This window comes from Nuphar pumila, chromosome 15 (assembly GCF_984573655.1).
Source record: "Nuphar pumila chromosome 15, dmNupPumi1.hap1.1, whole genome shotgun sequence".
Taxonomy (NCBI): Eukaryota; Viridiplantae; Streptophyta; class Magnoliopsida; order Nymphaeales; family Nymphaeaceae; genus Nuphar; species Nuphar pumila.
The window spans coordinates 41,644,469-41,653,827 of NC_143263.1; positions in this window are offsets into that span (position 1 = coordinate 41,644,469).

Consider the following 9,359-nt stretch of genomic DNA (forward strand, 5'->3'; position numbering starts at 1 on the left):
ACAGATTTAGAAAATGATATTTCATTGGGGAGATATGACTCTCGCAAAATGAACTAAAAATATGTGCAACTTAAATAATGCAGAATAATAAGGGTCTACTTTTTAATCAAAATGGGAAAACAAATGACCATAAAAATTGACAACAATAAACTAGACTCAATCAGAAATACACCGCTTTTTACGGATTTGAAATCCGATCTCCGATTAGGGAGATATGCCCCCGACAAGTTGGTCCTAATTCAGGTAGCGATTTACGCCGTAAATCACACAGCGATTTACTGAAAATACTATAAGTCACAATAACGATTTACACATAATGATTTACTGAACAACACCACAAATCACTTTAGTGACTCATGAAATACACTACAAATCGCTATATGTAGTGTTATTCAGTAAGCCGCCACGCGTAAATCGCTATTTGAATCAAGACCAACTTGTCGAGGGCGTATCTCCCTAACCAGAGATCGGATTTTCGATCTGTAAAAAGCGGCATTTTCGTTATTGAGTCTAGTTTATTTATGCCAATTTTCACAATTTTTTATGATAATTTCATACCTGTTTTTGGTCAATAACCAAGACCCTGTTACACTCTATATCGTTTGAGTTACTCAAGTTTTTTGTTCATTTTGCAAGAGTCATATCTCCTCAACGGAAGATCATTTTTCAAATCTGTAAAAAGGGTTTTCTTTCTTTACTTGACTAGTTTATATTTAGAAATTTTTATAACTTTATAAACTCATTTGATATTTCAAATCTGTTAAAAATTGGAACTGGTTACAAAATTTCAGGTTTTGTAACAGGTTCATTTCCTGAAATTGAACGGTAACTTTCAGAAGTCACCATCTTCAAACCAGAAAAAAAAATAGAAATTTTGTGAAAAAGAGTGTTACAAAAACCTTTAGCAATAAACAACTGAAAAAAACATAAGCACCATGATTAAACAAAACACTTTATTGCGCCGGGAGAAGCCCCCAAACCCCCCTCATGTAAGGGCAAAATCTCTGAATCAGGCTCCACAACTCATCAAGTTGAATCATGCTACAGTCAGTGTGCAGGTCAGTCGATGCTTGATGGAGCAATGTAGGATTGTCTGCTAGATGTGCACAGAAGTAGAAAGAGAAGGGAGAGAGAGAGGGTTGATGTTCATGGCCTTCTCCAAGGGGAATTCCTTTCTCGAATAATCATGCAGTGCATCAAGTTGAATGATGCTACCCATGCTGGGAAGAGCCCTCATACCCCCCTCCTGTAAGGACACAAACTATGCTACTCACATTGAGAGGAGCTAGCCCCCAAACCCCTCTCGTATAAGGGAAAAAACTTCGAATCAGGCTCCACATCTCATCAAATTGAATGATGCTACCCATGCTGGGAAGAGCCCCCAAACCCCCCTCCTGTAAGGGCAAAAACTATGCTACCCACGCTGGGAGGAACCCCTCTTTTGTAAGAGCAAATACTCTGAATCAGGTTTCACAACTCATCAAGTTGAATGATGCTACCCACGCTGGGAGGAGCCCTCAGACCCCCCTTCTGTAAGGGTAAAAACTCTGAATCAGGCTCCATAACTCTTCAAGTTGAATGATGCTACTCACGCTGAGAGGAGCCCCCAGACCTCTCTCCTGTAAGGATAAAAACTCAGAATCAGGATCCACAACTCATTTAGTTGAATGATGCTACCCACGCTGAGAGGAGCCCGCAAACCCTCCTTCTGTAAGGGTAAAAACTCTGAATCAGGCTCCACAACAGTCAATGTACAGGTCAGTCGGTGCTTGATGGAGCAATATAGGATCTTCTGCTGGATGTGCATAAAAGCAGAATGAGAAGGGAGAGAGTGTGTGAGAGGGTTGATGTTCATGGCCTCCTCCAGAGGCGATTTCTTTCTCGGATAATCTTACAGTGCAGAGACTGGGTCTTAAATAATCATCTTCGGGGCACTTAAGTCTTTACAACCACTCCTTTTCTAAAATCACCATTTTTTTGCACCAATGGAGGAGAGGGTACTTAAGTCTTTGCAATCGCATCAAACTCCAATGCTAATTAATGCTGACAAACATGGGGATACGAGACACACATGCTTACATATGTGGTGCTCTTTGGGGCCCCCGAACATGAGATGTAGCTAACTGCCCTGTTCAGGGGGGGAACATATAACCTGCTTCGGTTACGACCTTATAAATATGTTGGGCATGGTTGATTTACGAGGAATCCACACAAGAATTATGTGTTTTTTTTATGAAAAAATGATATTTGGAGCCTCTAAAATTTACAAAGATTTTGGATCATTGAATTTTGGAATCTTATAAAAACTCACCCATGTGTCAAAATCGAACACTTCAATAGTTGATCCCTATAAAATTAAGTACATAGATCACATGTCTACGGTCCAATTTTAAAAATAAAACAAACAAAACTAAAAAACTCATTTAGCACATCATTTTGCACTTATCCATTACTAACGTAGAAAAAAATTAACCATATATATAGTTAATTTTATATTAAACTAGTTATGTTTAATATTAAATAAAACAACCTTATAAAAATAATTAAAATACTGATAAAAGAATGATACTTTTAAAATACATAACTACTTTTTGAGCTTATGGTTTAAACTTGGGAATTAAAAAGTCAAACACCTTTTCAAAAAAATAACTTTAAAAAATTACTTTTTTAACCTAAAAAAGTAATCATATATTTTAAAAATACCATGTATGGTTGAATTTATCAAATGTTAAAATATTTAGTTTAATGTTAAATTAACTCATATATATAGTTTTTTATATTTACTTGATTAATTATATTATTTTTATATACAATTAAAAGTTAACAAAACCCAAACAATTCACTGAGTTGATTGATGAGTCATTTTTTTAGTCACTAGGTTTTTAAATCATGGTTTTGAACACATGAGTGGGTCCTAATGCTATCAGAGGATGCAAATGACTGACCGGATAAAATGCACTTTTGATGATTTATGAATATTGCATCACGAACCATTAGTTATAGTCTTGTAGATTTCATTGTGCAATTTTTGAATCTCAAAACAAACACATTTCAATTCTTTGATTTTAAGTTGATAATCTTGAAAGGTGTGACATGCACGCACCACAAGATTAAAGTACTAGAGAGAATCAATAAATGCACCTTAGTCTGAAAATTTCAAGTACAAAAGTGAAGATCTATTGAGACCAACTGAGGATGTATTCAAAGGTGATAGGCTAAAGTTATGGTGGAAGAGAGGGAAAGATACCCTGTGTAGGAGAAAATGTCACTCATAGGCTAAAGCGGGAGTTGAGAGCATTCTTGTTCTACTTTGTTGGCACTTGTGTGTTCATCGATACTAATGAGAAGGTGGTTCATGCATCCTATGTGAAATTGGTGTATTGTGTCGATGAATATGCATGAGAGGTAGCTTAACTTACACACTTATATGTAAGTTTGAGTCAAGTGAAGCATGAAAGAAGAAAAATTCATTGGCATGTTGGTTTTGTAAGAGGTATAAAATTCGATTCATTGATTTGATTTGATTCATATGACTATGTATGAATTTGTTATATTTATCTACTAATCTATGTATTGACCATTGTAAGTTTTGATATGAGTGCACATATCCATTAGAATGCTCCTTAAACATGGCCAAGTTATTAGGTTTCCACGTATAGCTATGTGAAGTTGGTCACACAAGGGAGAAAACAAAGAAAAAGAGGAAGAAGAAAATGATGGAAGAGGGAACGGTGATCCTGTAGGAAGGTCCCTTTAAAGTGCAAAGTTGTGAGTGCTAACTGAAACATATAAATATACGTAAAGCAAGCGGTTATATATTTATAAATAATACAATATAATATTTATTAATGAATGAAACTTTATTATGTAGGTAATGTGGTGTCCTTATGGAGAAGATGTGGATGATGGAGGGGATGTGGTTGTTCATGCTATGGAGCTCTCAAAGAAAGATATTTAGTTATATAACATGAATGAAGTTGAACGCCAAATGATGAGCCAAGTGGTCCAACAATTTTGATATGGTCAGCCACAACCTAGTGATCCTCTCGATGTTAGCAGGAGCGTTTCATATTTTTTTAAGGATCGGTCGAAAAATTACTCCACCCTGTTCTTCAACAAGCAACAAAACTGGTGTGACGATGATGATGATATCAAATATTATTCCATTGTATGCGTCCATCATGAGAATGTAGATGATCACAACCAGTAGTTGACAAGCAATTCTAACATCAAAAGGGGCAATGAGATGCTAATGCACTTCCATTACCTCGCACACTTTGATATTAATAATTTTAGTTTGAAACTATATATATACTTTGATTATAAATGCAAGGGAGCCGAGCAAATTAGGGTTAAAAATCTAAAGCTTAGAAGGACTTCAAGTAGTGTGGATGCAGGGACATAGTTAGCTCTTGCAAATGCTGGAATCAGTGTGTTGCATGGTTTGTTTGCATCAAAAAAGAATATTCTACAAGCCCTGGATGAACAACTCACTACAAAGGAAATTCTTCTAAAAGCACAAACTGAGTTTCTCTCTATTAAGGATAAGGAGCATAAGGACCTAAGAGTATGAGAGCAGGATGTGTAGCATCCACAAGAGTCTACAACCCTAGAATTTTCGGGTATCTAATGCTTTCACAAATATAAAATATTGTATAGATACTTTTATATTTATGTTATTATTTGTATATACGTTTGTTGTTATTATTTGTATATACGTTTTTTGTAATTAAGTGACAAGTTTATACTTTGTTTCAATGTTTTAATGTATATGTTGTGAATATATAGATGTGTATACTGTATTTTTTGTGTATGAATGTATTGACAGGTTTTTATGTATGGATGTATATACTATATTTGAATTGTTGGTGTATATTATTTGTAGTAGATTTTTTATATCATATATAGATGTATATATTGTGTTTAAATATTAAATGTATATAATTTGTAAAAAAAATATATTGTGTTTGAATTATGGATTATATAATTTGTAACATGTTTTTTATATTATATATGGATGTATATAATGCATTTTTTTGTGTATGGATATATATATTGTGTTTGAATTGTGAATATATATAATTTATAACAAATTTTTTATATTATGTATGGATGTATAAACTACTTTGAATTGCGAATATATAAAATTTATAAAGTTTTTTATATTGTGTATGGAGGCATATATTTTATTTGAATTATGGATGTATATAATTTATAAAAGTTCTTTTTTATATTGTGTATAAATGTATATACTATATTTTTGGTTTTTAAATGTATTGACAAGTTTCTTTGTATGGATGTAGATAGTATGTTTGAATTTGTAACAGGTTTTTACAATGTGCATGGATATATACTGCATTTGAATTGTGAATGTATATAATTTGTAACAAGTTTTTTTATGTTGTGCATGGATATATATATTGGATTAAGTGCTTGTAATATGGTATGAATAGAATGATGTTCACACATCAAAGTGTGTAAACATCATGGTATTCATAAAGTCAGATATTAACAATACAATAGGATGATGTTCATATATTATAGAGATTCACACACACTGATAAGTGGTTTTCATCTAATGGTAAGGTTACAAAAATGTGTGAAAGTAAAGATGTTTGCAACATATGTTTGTGAACTTCATACCCATATTTGTATATGTCAGTCTTGAACTTAAGCACATTTTTAATTAAAGGAGGTTTGCATGACTTTTGCATGAATGTACTGAATTTCACACACATTGACATGCGAATATAAGGACATTTGTAATATATGTTTGTGAAGTTTAGTCACATATTTGTGGATGTTGGTCTTGAACCTAAAGGCGGTTCACATACAATTAACAACATGAAGGTCATGACATCCACAATTGTGTGACACAAAGTTTCCTAGCTAGTAATCAACACAAATTTATGAAGTTAGGGACTTTCGAAGCACATATTTGCAAACTTTGAACCCATATTTGTGAACATCAGTCTTGAACTTAAGCAAGCTTTTACTTAAAAAAGGTTTGCATGATGTCTACGTAAATGTTATGAATTTCACACATGCTGACATGCAAACATTATCTAATCTTAAGGTTAATCAAATCCACGAAGGTAAGGATGTTCACGACATATGTTTCCAAAGTTCAGACACATATTTGTGAACGTAAGTCTTGAACTTAAAGAAGGTTTGCATACAATCAATGGAGTGAAGGTTGTGACGTTCATAATTGTGTGATGTGAACCTACCTAGCTCATAATCAATGCAGATTTGCAAAGTTACGGACTTCCATGATACATATTTGCAAACTTGAAACCCATATTTATGGATGTGATATTGAACTTAAGCGAAATTTTACTTAAAGGAGGTTCACATGATGTCAGTGTGAATGTCCTGAATTCTACACACTCTTATATGTAAACATTGTCTAATTTGAAGGTTAATGACCTTCACAAATGTCTTGAAGTTTGTACAATTTAATAACCTTCTAATCGGATAATGTTCCTTCACAAATGTTCACCGAATTATGAGGTTAATGACGTGCACAAATGTCATGAGTTCACAAAATTTGACATGTGAACATCTGTCTGAACCTGCTATTATCATGTTTTTGTTATTATCATTCACATAATATCTAATAATCATGAATATAAACTTGTTATTTTACATGCAATCTCATATTTGTGTAGAATTTACATTATAAATGATGGCATTTTTGTAAGTGTTATTTTAAAACATTATTTTATCATTGAAAGCGTTTTGGAAAATCACCCATCAAGTAATAATAACTGACTTTCCGCGAATGTGGCGAGTACAAATCGAATCCACAGGAAATGTGATACATTCGCAATTAAATCTAAAACTTCAATTTATTAATATCAAAAATGTTTACAACCAAGTTAACAATACAATCCTAATTAATTTACAAACTAAAAATGAAAATGAACTCAAATAGATTGCTAAGTCTTTTTCAGATCGCCAGGGGTAATTTTGTTATTTTGCCATACATGCATCTGTACTCGCATTCTGAATACACCCGTTGATCTGTTTCTAACTTATCAACCTAACATAACAAAAATAAAAAAGGCAGTACATAATCAATAATTAATTCTAGGTTTCATCTACAACTATTTCTGAACTAATTACTAAATTAAACTGCAATTAAAAACAAAGAAAACTAAAACTGTAATTTCTAACTAAACTAACTGAGTAAACAAACTCTAACTAGTCTAACTACTGCTAGTATATTAACTACATGCTAGGAAACACTAAAAACTATGGAAATTCAAATAAGGGAGGAAATGACAGTTTTGCCTCTGAATAACGCAAACTTGGATTCTGATAGGTTTTTGAAAACAGGAATTTGAAGCGGCAAACTGAATTTGATTTTTAAGATTTTCCTTTTGTTCTTTTCCTGATAGACTCAAAAGTCTGTCGGACTTTACGAAATTGAAAAACTCATTCGGAAACTCCGGATACAAGCGTTTCAAGTTCGATAAAAATTCTAGAGTCGTTTGACCCGAAATCCAAAATCGCGAAAAACCTAATTTTGAAAAATGCTTCAAAGGCAAACAAATTCAACTCGAAATGAGTTGATTTTTGGTTTATAAACAATTAACACACTAATGAATAGAATAGAGCAGTAAATTCAGAAAAACTTGGGAAATTGCGAATAAAATGATTATTGCAAGTTGGTGCAAAAATGTGGTGTTTTCTTGAATGCACTATTCATATCAAGGAATCCAATTTATGCACTATCGAACTAAGACTTATTCAAAAACAGTCATACGGACCTATGAACTAACTAAATATCAGTAAATGAAACTAACTATGTTAAACATTACATTAAACCTGAGAAAACTAAAACTAAATTATCATACACAGTTAATGCTAAGACAGGACCAATCTAATTACTCAATTAAAACTATATTTCTATAAACTACAATGCTAACAAAACACTAGGATAACCTATTAATCAGCCATTACACTAACACAAAATTGTTGTTAAGGACTGGAACCACAATCTATATGCTAATTGTACAACCCGTCTGAAACAAATCTACTATTGGAATATGAATTGAACAATAGCAAGTAAACCATAATGTAATGCTGAATTACTCACGAATTTGAGCTAATTAACTCTGAGTCTACAAAGATTAAAACCTCCAAATCTACAACTAAAACCACTAAACACCTATGACACTCTAATGTCAATAAGACACAAAGCACAAAAAGCGATTATTGTGCAAAGGCTACAAGCAAGACCAAATTATGATTATGATTAACACATGATCAAATTTAAACAAAAGCAACCTAATTAATTTAATAATCAACAAAGGGGATATTTACATAATTGCAGTTAATACAAGAATTAGCTAACATGTTCTAATTACACAAAAATACGAAAATAGGGTAGAATCACTTCTACCCGATTTTAGGCATTTGCAAAATCATAAAGATGACATATACTTTCATAACAAAAACACCTCTACCGAATTAAAAATCTACACATAAGAAGCTAAATAACTGGACTATTTAAGCTACTAAAAATACATCAACCGGCTAGATTGAATCTAGCCAATTTTGGCACAATAGAGGAAATCAACCTTATTTAATTCCAAAACAGCAAAAGTAATAAAACAACAATTACCACTATTACTTAGACTCGATCTATGGTGTTGTTCGACACACCAACTATACACTAAGGCTGGAAAAACTAAGAAAAACACAGACAACTGAAAAGCAAGCACATGCATATGGGGTTTTATCTAAAAGCAAGGGGAAAGACATGACAAACCACACCTTGGGATTTCCTGACGAATGGGAGGATGAGGTAGAGCGAAATCTGCCTAGGATTTGCGCCTAAAGGGACCCTCATTGGTGTTGTCTAACATCTCTTTGTTGCAGGTTGCTAGGAGCCGCAGGTGGTGGTGCTTTGAAGTAAAGAAGAACCGATTGCGAAGGGAATGTAGAGAGCCGGATGGGGGAAAGGACTGGCTGGCCATGGAGGGGCACACAACACCCCGTCCATGACTGTCGCACTCCATTGCTGTGGCTACCTACAAAACACACCATGGATTGTTAGTTCTAGCAAGGGGAGAAGAAAATGAAGTTCTGAAAAAGAAAGGAAATAAAGGAAAGGAGGGCGGCGACTCCAATGGAGGTTGCGATTTTTCTGCAACTCCCACGGATAAGGAAGAAGGTGGATGCAAGGGGCCGCTAAGAGAGAAGAGGGAAGGGGAGGAGTCGGGTTCTTAGGGCACGAAATCCCAGGCAAAGACGCCCTCCTTAGGGCGTCTCTTCATTTTTATACAAAGAACCCCTCTTTCTGGAAATTCCAGGAAGAGGATTAAAATGAAAATAAAGGCTAGGCGCCT